General features: G+C 43.1%; 1 long non-coding RNA gene across 3 annotated transcripts; it reads right to left on the bottom strand.

Annotated features, from left to right (window-relative positions):
* Positions 1-4,753: 4,753 nt before the first annotated feature.
* On the bottom strand, positions 4,754-14,170 carry LOC118946481 (uncharacterized). Of its 3 annotated transcripts, XR_016493705.1 has the most exons (3): positions 13,743-13,857; positions 10,808-10,889; positions 4,754-6,294 (listed from the first exon to the last, which is right to left on the bottom strand). It is a non-coding gene; the product is annotated as an uncharacterized LOC118946481 (long non-coding RNA). The 3 variants fall into 3 exon arrangements; XR_005041319.2 differs by lacking the exon at positions 10,808-10,889 and having other exon boundaries at positions 13,743-14,170; XR_016493704.1 differs by lacking the exon at positions 13,743-13,857 and having other exon boundaries at positions 10,808-13,735.
* Positions 14,171-14,500: the final 330 nt, after the last annotated feature.

Raw genomic sequence — 14,500 nt, 5'->3', positions numbered from 1 at the left:
TTACTCACATCTGCCACAGAGAAGGAGAACCCACAGTCCTTGGTAGCGGGCCGTGTCGGTGGCACTGTGTTATCCTCAAAGCGAGCAAAGAAGGTGTTTAGCTTGTCCAGGAGCAAGACGTCTGTGTCGTGGCTGGTTTCCCCTTTGTAATCAGTGATTGTCTGTAGACCCTGCCACATACGTCTCATGTCTGAGCTGTTGAATTGCGACTCCACTTTGTCTCTATACTGACATTTTGCCTGTTTGATTGCCTTACAGATGGAATAATTACACTGTTTGTATTCGGCCATATTCCCAGTCACCTTGCCATTGTTAAATGCGGTGGTTTGTGCTTTCAGTTTTGCGCAAATCCTGTCATCTATCCATGGTTTCTGGTTAGGGTAGGTTTTAATGGTCACAGTGGGTACAACATCTCCTACACACTTCCTGATAAACTCAGTCACCGTATCAGTGTATTCGTCTATGTTATTCTCGGAGGCTACCCAGAACATATCCCAGTCCGCGTGATCAAAACAATCTTGAAGCATGGCTCCGATTGATCAGACCAGCGTTGAATAGTCCTTGGCACAGGTACTTCCTGTTTGAGTTTCTGCCTTCAGGAAGGAGGAGCAAAATGGAGTCGTGATCAGATTTGCCTGAAGGGAGGGCGGGGAAAGGTGGGTGGTGTGCGCTCCTCCGGAAGTTGTAGTAGCAGTGGTCGAGTGTTTAAGCAGCGCTAGTACTACAGTCGATGTGTTGATCGAACTTCGGTAGCGTTTTCCTCAAATTTGCTTTGTTAAAATCCCCAGCTACAATAAATGCATCCTCAGGATATAGGATTTCCAGTTTGCATAAAGTCCAGTGAAGTTCTTTGAGGGCCGTCGTGGTATCGGCTAGAGGGGCAATATACATGGCTGTGACTATTCACAAAGATAATTCTCTTGGGAGGTAACACGGTCAGCACTTGATTATGAGGTATTCTAGGGAACAAAAGGACTTGAGTTCCTGTATGTTAACACAATCACACCATGAGTAGTTAATCATGAAACGAACACCCCGCCTTTCTTCTTCCCGGAGATATATTAATTCCTGTCTGCGCGATGAACAGAGAACCCAACTGGCTGTATCGACTCAGACAGTATATCCCAAGAGAGCCATGTTTCAGTGAAACATACCTGATGTCTCTCTGGAAGGAAATCCTTGCCCTGAGCTCGTCAACTTTATTATCCAGAGACTGAACATTAGTGAGTAATATACTCGGAAGCAGTGGGTGGTGTGCGCACCTCCTGAGTCAGACTAGAAGTCCACTCCGAATCCATCTGCTCCTCCGGATGTGTTTCGGATCAGCCTCTGGAATCAGTTCAATTGCCCTGGGGGTACGAACAAAGGATCCGATTCGGGAAAGTCGTATTCCTGGTCGTAATGCTGGTAATGCTGGTGAGTTGCCGGTACTCTGATATCCAAAAGTTCTTTCTGGCAGTATGTAATAACACAAAAGAAAATCTGGGCTAACAATGTAAGAAATAACAAAAAAAACAAAATACTGCAAAGTTGGGTTGGCGCCTCCCCTTGGGTTGTGCCGTGGCGGAGATCTTTGTGGGCTATACTCGGCCTTGTCTCAGGATGGTAAGTTGGTGGTTGAAGATATCCCTCTAGTGGTGTGGGGGCTGTGCTTTGGCAAAGTGGGTGGGGTTATATCGTTCCTGTTTGGCCCTGTCCGGGGGTTTCATCGGATGGGGCCACAGTGTCTCCTGACCCCTCCTGTCTCAGCCTCCAGTATTTATGCTGCAGTAGTTTATGTGGCTAGGGTCAGTTTGTTATATCTGGAGTACTTCTCCTGTCCTATCCGGTGTCCTGTGTGAATTTAAGTATGCTCTCTCTAATTCTCTCTTTCTCTCTTTCTTTCTTTCTCTCTCTCTCACGGAGGACCTGAGCCCTAGGACCATGCCTCAGGACTACCTGACATGATGACTCCTTTCTGTCCCCAGTCCACCTGTCCGTGCTGCTGCTCCAGTTTCAACTGTTCTGCCTGTGATTATTATTATTTGACCATGCTGGTCATTTATGAACATTTGAAAATCTTGGCCATGTTCCGTTATGATCTCCACCCGGCACAGCCAGAAGCCACCCCACATAGCCTGGTTCCTCTCTAGGTTTCTTTCTAGGTTTTGGCCTTTCTAGGGGTTTTTTCCAAGCCACCATGCTTCTACACCTGCATTGCTTGCTGTTTGGGGTTTTAGGCTGGGTTTCTGTACAGCACTTTGAGATATCAGCTGATGTACGAAGGGCTATATAAATACATTTGATTTGATTTGATTTGCATAGGGGCTAGAAGCACGGCTGCCCACCTATGGCTGCCACCCTGCCCAGTCTGGTGAAATCCATAGATTAGGACCTAATGAATTTATTTAAATAGATGGATTTCCTCATATGAACTGTAACTCAGTAAAAAAAAAAAAAATGTTGCATGTTGCATTTCTATTTTTGTGCGGTATAGTGTGTCTTGGCAGAAAACATGAAGACACAGAAGTGCATAAAGTTACACACTTTCAAAAATATTGTTAGTGCTTTTGGCAACATGACTGTGACACTTTCTATAATTGTGTTAGTGATAGAGGGAACTATTGAAGCACTCGTAATGTATTGTCTTAAAGTCAGAGGACAATTGGATCTGGTTAGGATCAAAACGGCAACCCTGTGCTCCTCAGGCGAGCACACTAATCGCAGTCCGCATTCAGTCGAGTGTTTTTGGAAGTGGACAGTGGGAGAATCTAATTTCCTTGATTCCCCGTGTCCTCACTCATCTCCTTTTTCTCAAACCCCATTGGATGAGAAGGTCAGATTCAAGGAAATGCAATTGTGATTATCCAATAGTATTGCTACACTATTTCCACTTCCTCCTCCGGGAAGCTCATCTCTGCTCTTCAACTTGCAAGTACCTCTGCATCTTAGCTGTGTATGCCTGTCAATGGATCCCACTTCTGACACCAATGTGCCAATCAGGCTAGTTGACTCTGCCTAGGATCAAACCAGCAACTCTGTGCTCCAAACGCAGGTGCACAAGCTGTAGTGTCAGTATCGTTACTTGGAAGTGGTGGAGTTTGGAGTGTGACTGTTTGAGTTTATGGACAGGTGTCTTTTATACTGATAACAAGTTCAAACAGGTGCCATTAATACAGGTAACGAGTGGAGGACAGAGGAGCCTCTTAAAGAAGAAGTTACAGGTCTGTGAGAGCCAGAAATCATGCTTGTTTGTAGGTGACCAAATACTTATTTTCCACCGTAATTTGCAAATAAATTCATTAAAAGTCCTACAATGTGATTTTCTGGATTTTTTTTTCTCATTTTGTCTGTCATAGTTGAAGTGTTCCTATGATGAAAATTACAGGCCTCTCTCATCTTTTTAAGTGGTAGAACTTTCACAATTGGTGGCTGACTAAATACTTTTTTGCCCCACTGTATATGCATAACAAAGGCAGGATTGCAGCTTAATATATAAATAAATAAAGCCGTTAAATTGGTAGCCAACTACTGACACAAAAGAACTGCTTGTTAAATGGCACTGCTTTTCTTAGTTCTGATGATAACTTAGCAGCTGTTCCACTGGCCCGTGCTTCCTTGCGGGCGGCCATGTCGCGGTGTCCCAAATATTGCCCAGATGCGGCCTGTGGTTACTCTAAAATTGCCCAACCATGTAAACATTGATAATTTGTCTGTGCGCTTATGGTTCCCATCTGAACACATGGCTCCTTGGTTGACCCTAAAAACTGTCCCTCAATATGAAAACAACCGTAGACCTGCTGCAGAAACAAGTGTACTCATCTGTAGAAACCTGATTACAATAAGATGTTCAGGGAATTGTTTTATTTGACTCTAAAGTACTATTTCTTTCATACGGTATACGCTCCAGGCCCTGGATGTTGGAATACTGTCACTCCAGGTAACTTTCTTTACTGTGGCAATACTCTTTTGGCGTTTTACTTTTCTTCTCTCCACATTTATGAATTCTCAATGCAAACTTACACTGGGCTACGAGTTGATTCGAAGATATGGGTTCAATGAAAAACAGACTGAACAGATAGAAATTCCGGATAGACATTTGTGTTTTTACCTTTTTAAACGCAAACACTTCTTGTGTTGACTTAATCGGACATAGTACACAGTCCATGGTACAAGAATGAGTCGGTCCCCTACAGTCAGGATTCACAGGTCACTTGCAAACATGCCTAATGTAGTCTATGATCTTGTGGGCCATACTGCACTCATGCAAACATCTCTTTAAAATCCAACATTGTCATTAAAACATCGCATTCACCCGCAACGTGGTGCACGCCTCCACACACACATTTCACACATTCCATCTATTGTACTCTTGCTTTCTACATGATACATAATTCTACGCACACTTCACGCTGACTGTTTACAGTTTACACTCCTCATGTAGTGCCCACATGCACTCTTGATTGTACATTCCTCACAACAAATTGCCCATAACCAACTACATGTAGTGTGGTCTTGATAACATACAGTATATTTACAGGCTATTACATACTTAGCTCATATAGTACACATTTGTTGTTCATGTAGAGTACACATGGTTGTTAAACCGTACAGTACATCACACTATCAGACATATTTAGTATACAGCCATTGTATAATTTCTCAAATGAAGTCTGAAACGGTGCAAAAAACATGAAACATTTTCAACATTGTGGAAGTTAATCCTCAAAAGCATGACATAAATCAAAATATGAATTGCAGTTGCTCCGAATGATAGTCATATTATTTATTACAAAAAAAAGTTCAAGTATAAAAGTTGCATAGAGTAAAAATGTTCACATGAAATCCCCAAATAATTGTTTGGAAAACAGTATATGCAACTAGTCAATCCATTCATTTAAGATCTATAGATGTCCCCGTACGGTCATGCAAATTAAAACATTCCAATGTTCATATTTTGATATTGATACACTTCTAAAAAATATATACAAATCCAAATCAGTTGAGAAAAACGCTGTAAAATCCCAACATATTTTACTGTCTGGACCAGGGTTCATTTCTAATCTCTGACATCCCCCTACAGTTTATAACAGATTGTCTGGGGAAAAATCTAAGCCCTCTGAGAATTTGAATGATCGTCATTAGCAAATGATAAAATATTTACTTTGTGGATTCATTTGCATAGGTTTCAAAAGAAGCATAGAAATAATATACACAAAATAAAACACGTTTTCACACTTTGAAAATAATTCTAACTAAACTAGTATTCATATCCATTACGTAAACTATATAACACATAAGTAATCGTTCTACTCTGATTTTTATACTACAATTGTTTAAATCACTCAATTAGCACATTTCTATGTTTCTACTTTAATTCATTGTACGTGTTCTATCTATACATACATCATCTGAATACTATGTGGGCTGTCCAATAAAATATACTTATTTGCCAGTTGTAACCTCCCCTTGATAATAAAATCAGTGGTGCAGTGCGATTCTACTACTAAACCAAACAACCTACTCCAGTGTCAAATATTATTTTTGCCAGGTAGCATAAGCACATGATAAATCCTATGTCCGTTAACCATAAGGAGGTTAAAATAAATGTACTATGATTTGTGATGTGATTTGTGATGTGTGTGTGTGTGTGTGTTGCTTACAATCCCAGAACAGAACTTGCGCTGAGTGAGGGTGACTCAAAGTGTATGTACTTAGACTAACCAGCACACATACACAAACAAGCACAGCACACATGAACAGATCAGCATGCTGACCCGTGTCGAATGTATTGCAGATGTGACAGACACAGCTGTGTGTAGAGCCGTCTCAGAGAAGACAGTGGACCATCACAACACAGAACACACACATCTCACACCCTCCATTTCTGTCCATGTATCCAGTCAGTTAGTTGTAGGAGGATAGAGACACACTAGTGCACAGTAGTCCATTTCGACTTCTCCTCTGATTGGTGTATCCAAAGACGGTCTGGGGATTAGGCCCACAGAGGCAGCTGTGGTTGAGTATCCACTCGTATCCATGACCCATCAGTACATTACCCCATGTTCAGTTTGTCAGGCATGTCCAGGCATGTGCCTAAAGTTCACCCCAACCAAAAGGAGATTGTTCAACGCCCACAAAGTGCTTCAGGTTTAAATATTGGGGCAGAAAAAACATGGAAGAGAAGCCAATCCGGTTCCATTTAGGTCAGGCGGGCACCACTACGTTCAGAAATGGACATCACTATTGGTGAGGTGGGGTGGCCGTTGGAAGGTGGTGGACTGGCTGTGACATAACTTCAATGTGATGGGTCACCTAGGGGGATTGAAGAAGGGCAGAGGTTAAAAAGTGCTCCTTTTCATGGGTCTAACAGGCAAGCTTGCGGTAGTAGGGCGAAGCAGAGGGGGATTTTGGTTAGAATGGGATTCAATTTGAGTCAAGAATTTGCTCCCTTTCATGGACCCCCTGTGTGTGAGTGGATCTACACTACAAGGATTGCAATGCATACTTGCACACTCATCTTCTGCACATCTATCACTTCAGTGTTTAATTGCTATACTGTAATTATTTCGCCACCATGGCCTATTTATTGCCTTACCTCCCTCATCCTACCTCATTTGCGCACATTGTATATAGACTTTTTTTATTGTATTATTGACTATGTTTGGTTATCCCATGTGTAACTCTGTATTTGTGTGGCACTGCTTTGCTTTATCTTGGCCAGGTCGCAGTTGTAAATGAGAACTTGTTCTCAACTAGCCTACCTGGCTAAATAAAGGTGAAATTAATAAAAACAAATATGGTGCCAACTCCACCTAGCCATCTGGTATAGCTTAGGTGGAGCGTCCGTCCATATTACATCACTTACGTAGGCCTACATGAACCCAGTCCTTTCAGGTTTCCTAAGACAACTCGTCAAGGGCCTAGAGAAGGGAGGATTGGTATTGGATCGGAATGGGGGCAGGGCTAAAGTAGTACCAACCTTAGAAATGGGTCATGTGACGAGAGGATTTGGAGATTGCAAAAAAAGCTAAAATACATTACTCATCCGAAGCCCTATGGTATTATTACATATAGGATTTTCTGAAGTGGTATATATCTCTATGCATGTGTCTTTTTTATTTTATTGTTTTATTTCACCTTTATTTAACCAGGTAGGCTAGTTGAGAACAAGTTCTCATTTACATCTGCGACCTGGCCAAGATAAAGCATAGCAGTGTGAACAGACAACACAGAGTTACACATGGAGTAAACAATAAACAAGTCAATAACACAGTAGAAAAAAAGAGAGAAAAAAAGAGTCTATATACATTGTGTGCAAAAGGCATGAGGAGGTAGGCGAATAATTACAATTTTGCAGATTAACACTGGAGTGATAAATGATCAGATGGTCATGTACAGGTAGAGATACTGGTGTGCAAAAGAGCAGAAAAGTAAATAAATATAAACAGTATGGGGATGAGGTAGGTAAATTGGGTGGGCTATTTACCGATAGACTATGTACAGCTGCAGCGATCGGTTAGCTGCTCAGATAGCAGATGTTTGAAGTTGGTGAGGGAGATAAAAGTCTCCAACTTCAGCGATTTTTGCTATTCGTTCCAGTCACAGGCAGCAGAGAACTGGAACGAAAGGCGGCCAAATGAGGTGTTGGCTTTAGGGATGATCAGTGAGATACACCTGCTGGAGCGCGTGCTACGGGTAGGTGTTGCCATCGTGACCAGTGAACTGAGATAAGGCGGAGCTTTACCTAGCATGGACTTGTAGATGACCTGGAGCCAGTGGGTCTGGCGACGAATATGTAGCGAGGGCCAGCCGACTAGAGCATACAGGTCGCAGTGGTGGGTGGTATAAGGTGCTTTAGTAACAAAACGGATGGCACTGTGATAAACTGCATCCAGTTTGCTGAGTAGACTATTGGAAGCTATTTTGTAGAAGACATCGCCGAAGTCGAGGATCGGTAGGATAGTCAGTTTTACTATGGTAAGTTTGGCGGCGTGAGTGAAGGAGGCTTTGTTGCGGAATAGAAAGCCGACTCTAGATTTGATTTTAGATTGGAGATTGTTTGATATGAGTCTGGAAGGAGAGTTTATAGTCTAGCCAGACACCTAGGTACTTATAGATGTCCACATATTCTAGGTCGGAACCATCCAGGGTGGTGATGCTAGTCGGGCGTGCAGGTGCAGGCAGCGAACGGTTGAAAAGCATGCATTTGGTTTTACTAGCGTTTATGTCATATACTTTATAGTACAGCTGCCATTTATGTTGAGATATATTTGTCTTAATACACTTGTCCTCAGCTGGACACCCATCCTCACACACCCAGGCCTAGCTAGACAGGTCTGCAATATGCCTTTACCCCCCCCCCCCCCCCCCCCCCATTGAGGCGCACATGTCTAGTAACTACAGTCCAGACACAAGCTGCACCGCCCCACCCCATCCCATCCCATCCCAACAGACACACACCCAGTTACTTCCCCCCTCCACCTCCCTCCCATCCTCATCCATTCCCAACACAGTCTCAGTCTCCATCGCCACACCACTGTCATTGTCTAAGCCCCTTAGTGTTTTCCCACGCTTTATTTGTCTATGTCCTGTTTGCGGCTGGCGGGGGGCCCTGATGAGGTCGCCATGGCAACCAACACTTGCATGCCCCTGATTGGAGTACGCGGCAAGCTAATTATTCAGTGCATACACTTTAAATAAACAATAAAGTAGGACGTATGGAAATGTGGACCCCAGTATTAGACCGTCTGTGATTAACACTAAGCTGAAACGCCTACAAAACATTTGAGGGAATACTGTTTCAGTGGGGACGACCTAATTATCTTTACTTCGTCATCCAAATATTTAAAAAGGATTTATAATGTCACATTAATGTTGTAACATATTAATACAATAAAAATATCATTGTTATTACAAGTCCAACTTTAATTGTATTTTTTTTATTCTATCTTGTTTGCTTTCAAACAAATCAGAATGTTGATATTTTGCATTATGAAGGGATAATATGACGTGTGTGTGTGTGCATGTATGTATGTATGTGTGTGTGTGTGTGTGTGTGTGCATGTATGTATGTGTGTGTGTGTGTGTGTGTGTGTGCATGTATGTGTGTCTAGTCTACTTGAAAGCCAACTTGACAGCAAGGGAAAACTCTGTTCCTCAACTTCAGTTCTTCAACTCCAGTTCCTAAACTAGGGATTCATGTGACGAGGAGAGGGTGAAGAACTGGCTCCACAAGAGCACCATGTTAATCTAAGGCTTCTAAGCACTCCTATGGCAAACAAAGGTGGTGGTGGGGGTCCGGAGGAGGGGGGGTTACCATGACAATGGGCGGCATTGTTTGCCAATCCTCCCCTTCCATTAATCAGGGCGAGCCGGGTCTAATTGGCGTTTTGGTTAAGCTGGTCTTCAGACCCCTATCCCTCCACTGGCCTAAATAATGGCGTTATGCCACAAGTGCCGCCGCACCAACGGAGGACAATGCTCTGCTTGTTGGCTGCGCTGAGCAAGGCTGAACCGCCCCACCCCCGTCTCCCAAAATAAACCTCACACGGAAACACAAAGAAAGCCACTCGCTATTGAGACTTCACTGTCTCTCCTCATCGGTCTCCCCATCCTTCCTCTTTCCTTCACTCTTTCCCTCTCTCTCCCTCATCTCTCATTCACCCTGCTCTCTTACCGAGCTCCCTCCTCCTCAGTTCTCTTTCTGTCTGCTCCACTTCTCTCCTCCCAAGTTGGCCCCTTGAGTTTCCATGAACTTGGACAGAGTGATCAACACTACTAGAAGTGTTAATTGTCTTACCAGACGTTGGAGAACATCTTGTCAGTGTGTGTGACTTCATTTTCTTGGCATGTCCGTTGGTGCATCCCTCTTCGACCGGTTTCCTCTAAACTCATATAGTCGTTTTTCTCGGGATTAAACCAATTCTGTCACCTGACAACATGAAGTACTTGCTAGTAAAAGGGGTGTGACTCTGCTTTTCCCCAAAGCTATTTTTTGTCAATAGCACATTGATTGAAGTTCAGTTGAAATAAGAACTGTCCTTGCATCAACTGTCAGTGAATCAAATGTCCAATAACTCTGTGTACAAAATATAGTTTTATGTATATTTGTAAAATTGTGTGAGTGTATTAAGGCATGTGCTCAAGATTTTTGAGTTAATATTCTGTGTGAGGGTATTGTAGACCGTGTGTGTATTTGTGTGTGTGTGTTTGTCTCTAGTGTCTATGCATGTATACACTGTGGTTTGTGTTGATAAAATGATGTGTATCGTTGTGTGTAGCTGGTTATCTTGCACATGATTTAACCATCCTCATCTACATGCTCCATGAATATAGAACGCTTGCATGCCCCATATGCAAATAGACCCACCGTGTTAAGTCATTAATATGCACTCCTAATTAAAACACCCTCAATTGATTGAATTAATGTCGCTGAAATAAGTCAGGTAAAATAAATTCCTCTTCGCAAGCGGTTTCGAATTCACAAAATGGCTGAACGACGCCATTTGCAGCCTCATCGCAAAGAAGGGCACAACGATCACTGCATGAGAATGAAGAAGACCACAGCTGCCCCTCAGAATGCCAGCTTAAAAGACATTTAAAAAAAAATAATCAAATGGCTTCGTGATTAACTCAGATCACATCCCCTCCTCCCATGTCCCTCGGTGCGATCTATGCAATTAACACACTGGCAGTAATTAACACTGTCTCGAGGCAGCCAATGGCGCGGGAAGGCGAGGGGGGGGGGTCCAAAGCGCGATGGGTGGAAGGCTCAGGGTTAGGAATAGGACACTAAAATAACACTACCCATGTTATTTTTACTTACTGCCATTTTGTGCCAGTCCTTGTCCTGATCTAAGATGGTGGCAGCAGGGCTGTGACTCGTTGTGCAGGAGAAGGGGGGCAAACTAGGGAGGGAGGGAGAGGAGGGAGGGAGTGAAGGATGCTGGGATAGAGAAGTGAATCTCTTTCATTTAGTCAGTGCATTACAGAATGGTTACCAGGACAGGAAGATAGGGGGATGGGAGGGATAGAGGAAGGGAGATGATTGTCAGGTCTACTGGCCAATGAGTGGGACATGCCTGCATGTCTTGCTTCAGGTTCACGCACATGCACTCATACACACAAACATCCATACACTGACACATATCGAGCATGCTTAAAGAATTACTAAACTATTAATATTTGGAGGAGATGTAAATGTCAAAATGTGCACAAAAAACTATGTAAACATTTGATATACACACTATGGATGAACAACAAGATGACCTGACTATTTTTACTATATTCCACACACGCAATATCTACGCACACACGCACGCACGCGCACACACACACACACAAGCAGCCAACATACTCGTGCTCATGGTATGGTCTGCCTCTGAGCATGCAAATTACATTCATTATGCAAATACATGCAAATCAGAACCAACCATCTGAGAATCCAGGCTGGGAAAAAACGAGGAGAATAAAATGAAATGAATGACAGACAGAGAGTGAGAAAGAAATCAGAAACGTGGGATAAAAATCCTCTTTCACTGCAGGCGGCAGTGTGGAAGGAAAAAGTACGGTGGCCCATACTAGAGCAAAAAGACTGGCGCAGATCTTTTGTCGAATCAACAAACAATCGCTATGGCTGATTGTTATTTCCTTGTTAGAATCTCCATCTTTAACCAACAGCTGTTCAGTTGGGATTACAGTACAGAACAGTGGCAAGTATTTCAAAAAGCTCACCAAACATCAAGTCTAACGAATAGGGAAACTCAATCGGCAAACAAATTCAATCTTCAATTGGCACCAATGTATACAAAAAGGGAACAGAGATGCGAGACGGCTACCAGTATTGCAAAGACTGAGTGTACTAACAGGTCCAGGTGACAGTCACTTTTTCTACAGATCATTTACACAATACACAATATTCTAACACTTTCAAACACCCAGAGAAACAACTAGATGGAACTAGCCACACCACACAAAGTAATCAGACCAGTGGAAACGGAATGAACCTAAATCGACTAATCAGCTAATAAAACTAACAAAAGAATCACCGAACAAATAGATGGACACATTTTCCCCCCAAGTGAAGGGCAAATAAATCAGCAAACACTGTACACTTTGTACAGGAGGAAAACACACAGGGCTGGAGGAGAAACGCTGCCTCACTGCCTCTCCTTAGAGCAAAACCGTGAGATAAGGTCTTGATTTTTAGTCAAAGCATGTAAGATGGACGCCTCTTTGTGAACAAGAGTGTGGTAGGTGAGAAACAGGGAAAGAGGAGCAGGGTAGAGTATGTTTTTTAGAGAGGGGGGTGATGCATGGGTACCTGAATGGCGCCACTAATTGCCACTTGAGGTGGTACCTGCCATCTAAGGGCCCTCGGCCCGAGCTTGAAAAGTACAGTATGCAAAATGAGCAGCCGTTCTGGAGACTCTGACATTAGTGACGCAGGTCGATATGAAGATGCTTGGATTATATGTGTACGGTATGCTTTCTGTGTGAATACCACAGAATGGGGTGTGTGTTTGCATGGAAGTATGTCCGTATGTTCGCAGAACTCCAGCTATACATGTACTGTATATGTCTACCCGTTCTACTGGATCCACTTCTTGCTTCCTAATTCTTTAAGCGGTGAGGGTGGCATACAGAGACAGAGAGGGGGAGACAGAGACAGAGAGGAGGAGGCAGAAAGAAAGAAAGAAAGAGGGGGAGGCAGAAAGAGAGAGGGGGAGGCAGAAAGAGTAGCGAGGGAGAAAGAGTGAGAGCCAGAATCAGAGAGAGAAGAAAGAAATGTCTGTCAGGAGGCCAAGCTCTGGCTAAATGATTGTGCTGCAGGAGTGTGTGTGTGTGTGTGTGTGTGTGTGTGTGTGTGTGTGTGTGTGTGTGTGTGTCTGCGCGCGTGCACTGTGCTTGGTTGAGAGGAGTCATTGGTGTGTGGCAAAAATGCTTGTATTTTTTTTTTACTTGAATCACTAGCCTACTGGCTAGCTTGGCCAGTGAATGGTGAGACATTTGGACCCTCTTTTGCTTGTAGATGGAGGAGAAAAGTCTGAGGGAGGTCTTTGTGCAGGAGTGATGTCTCTTTTACTCTATCACCGCAGTAGAGAAACAGCTTGCTTTATTTGTCAGTGCTGACAATACTAATCGAATTATCACCGTTACTCGTACAGCTACACCTTTCATAAAGGTGCGCCATGAACTGCTTAACTATGCTTCATGCTGTATATCAAACCATAATGGCTTGCCTCTTCTGCCAATTCGAAGCCTCATTAACTTAAATCCACAAGAATACACACTGACAAAGGATATCAATGAGCCTAAAACAATCATCCCAAAACGAGTTGTGAAAGCTATCCACCTAAACACACCATGTAGAAAACAGAACATGTATCCTATGCACAGTCCCCTTATTTGGGCCATATGTTGTTCAACAACAATAAAAAAAAAAAATTTTTTAAAGGGGGTGAGTCTGTTGCTACAACAGCTTACAGTAGCTTCCTCCACTGTCCGACTGCCCCATACTGGGCTTGAACCAGTGATCCTCTGCTTCGCAACAACCGCGACCGCCCTCTTTGACAACATGCGAACCAATTAAGCAGTACAAAACATCCCTCTTGGATGGCTCCGTCAGCGACATTTCAAGCCTGCTGTGGAGTGAGTTTACGGTACGCTCTTAACTCTGATACACGTATAACTCCAAAACGTACTAAACATGCTCACGTGAGCCTACCTTAGTGACAATTGAGTCTGACATTATACTGTACCTTTAAGGCTTCTGATTGGTCGGCTGGGCACAAACGCCAGAATGACTTCCTCGCGACCGTCGGCCATTTTGTTTCTTTTGGTTGGCGCAAGAGACCGGCCTCGCGGGAGCGTAATGGGATTCTTGTTACTTTCGGTTATCTAGCTTTATGAAGAATGTACACCACTCATACAGCTAGATAACCAAAGATAACAGCCAACCCCTCGAGCCCATCCTGGGCCCACTCAGCGAAGAGGAGTAGCAGCTAGGCTGGGATACACACACACACACCTGTAGACGAAGTACAAACAAATGATGCACTCTTATTATGGCAAAGTATTGAATGTGAAGAGTGAGTGGACAAACTCACAGTAGGTTTTGTAACGGAAAGAGAAAAGCTTGCAATAGCAAAGAAAAAACAAATATCACAGAATTCTATCATCTTAAACAATGTTAGCAAACACAGTGCCTCACAACCTTACAATCAGTAGTCTACAGATGACCAGTCTGCCTCAATACATGCAGGACAGGCTTTTCTTCCTATTACTTGTCTATTAATTGACTAATCATGTCGTTAATAGTGAGACTAATCACATTACCAAGTGTGGGAATTCTATTTCAATCAACTATTGTCAAAGGGGACAACAAGTTTACTCTTGTTATGTGGCCTGGAAGTATCTACTATAGTAGGCCTGTATTATAACACAATCAATACAGCTCATTTTAGAAGATGAGATCAATTGAACATTATAAGACTCCTAGTTACTGGTCCTAAATAAA

Source organism: Oncorhynchus mykiss, chromosome 30 (genome assembly GCF_057628025.1).
Source record: "Oncorhynchus mykiss isolate SJ-2025 chromosome 30, ASM5762802v1, whole genome shotgun sequence".
In the NCBI taxonomy this organism is placed as follows: domain Eukaryota; kingdom Metazoa; phylum Chordata; class Actinopteri; order Salmoniformes; family Salmonidae; genus Oncorhynchus; species Oncorhynchus mykiss.
This window is presented reverse-complemented; position numbering and strand designations above follow the sequence as displayed.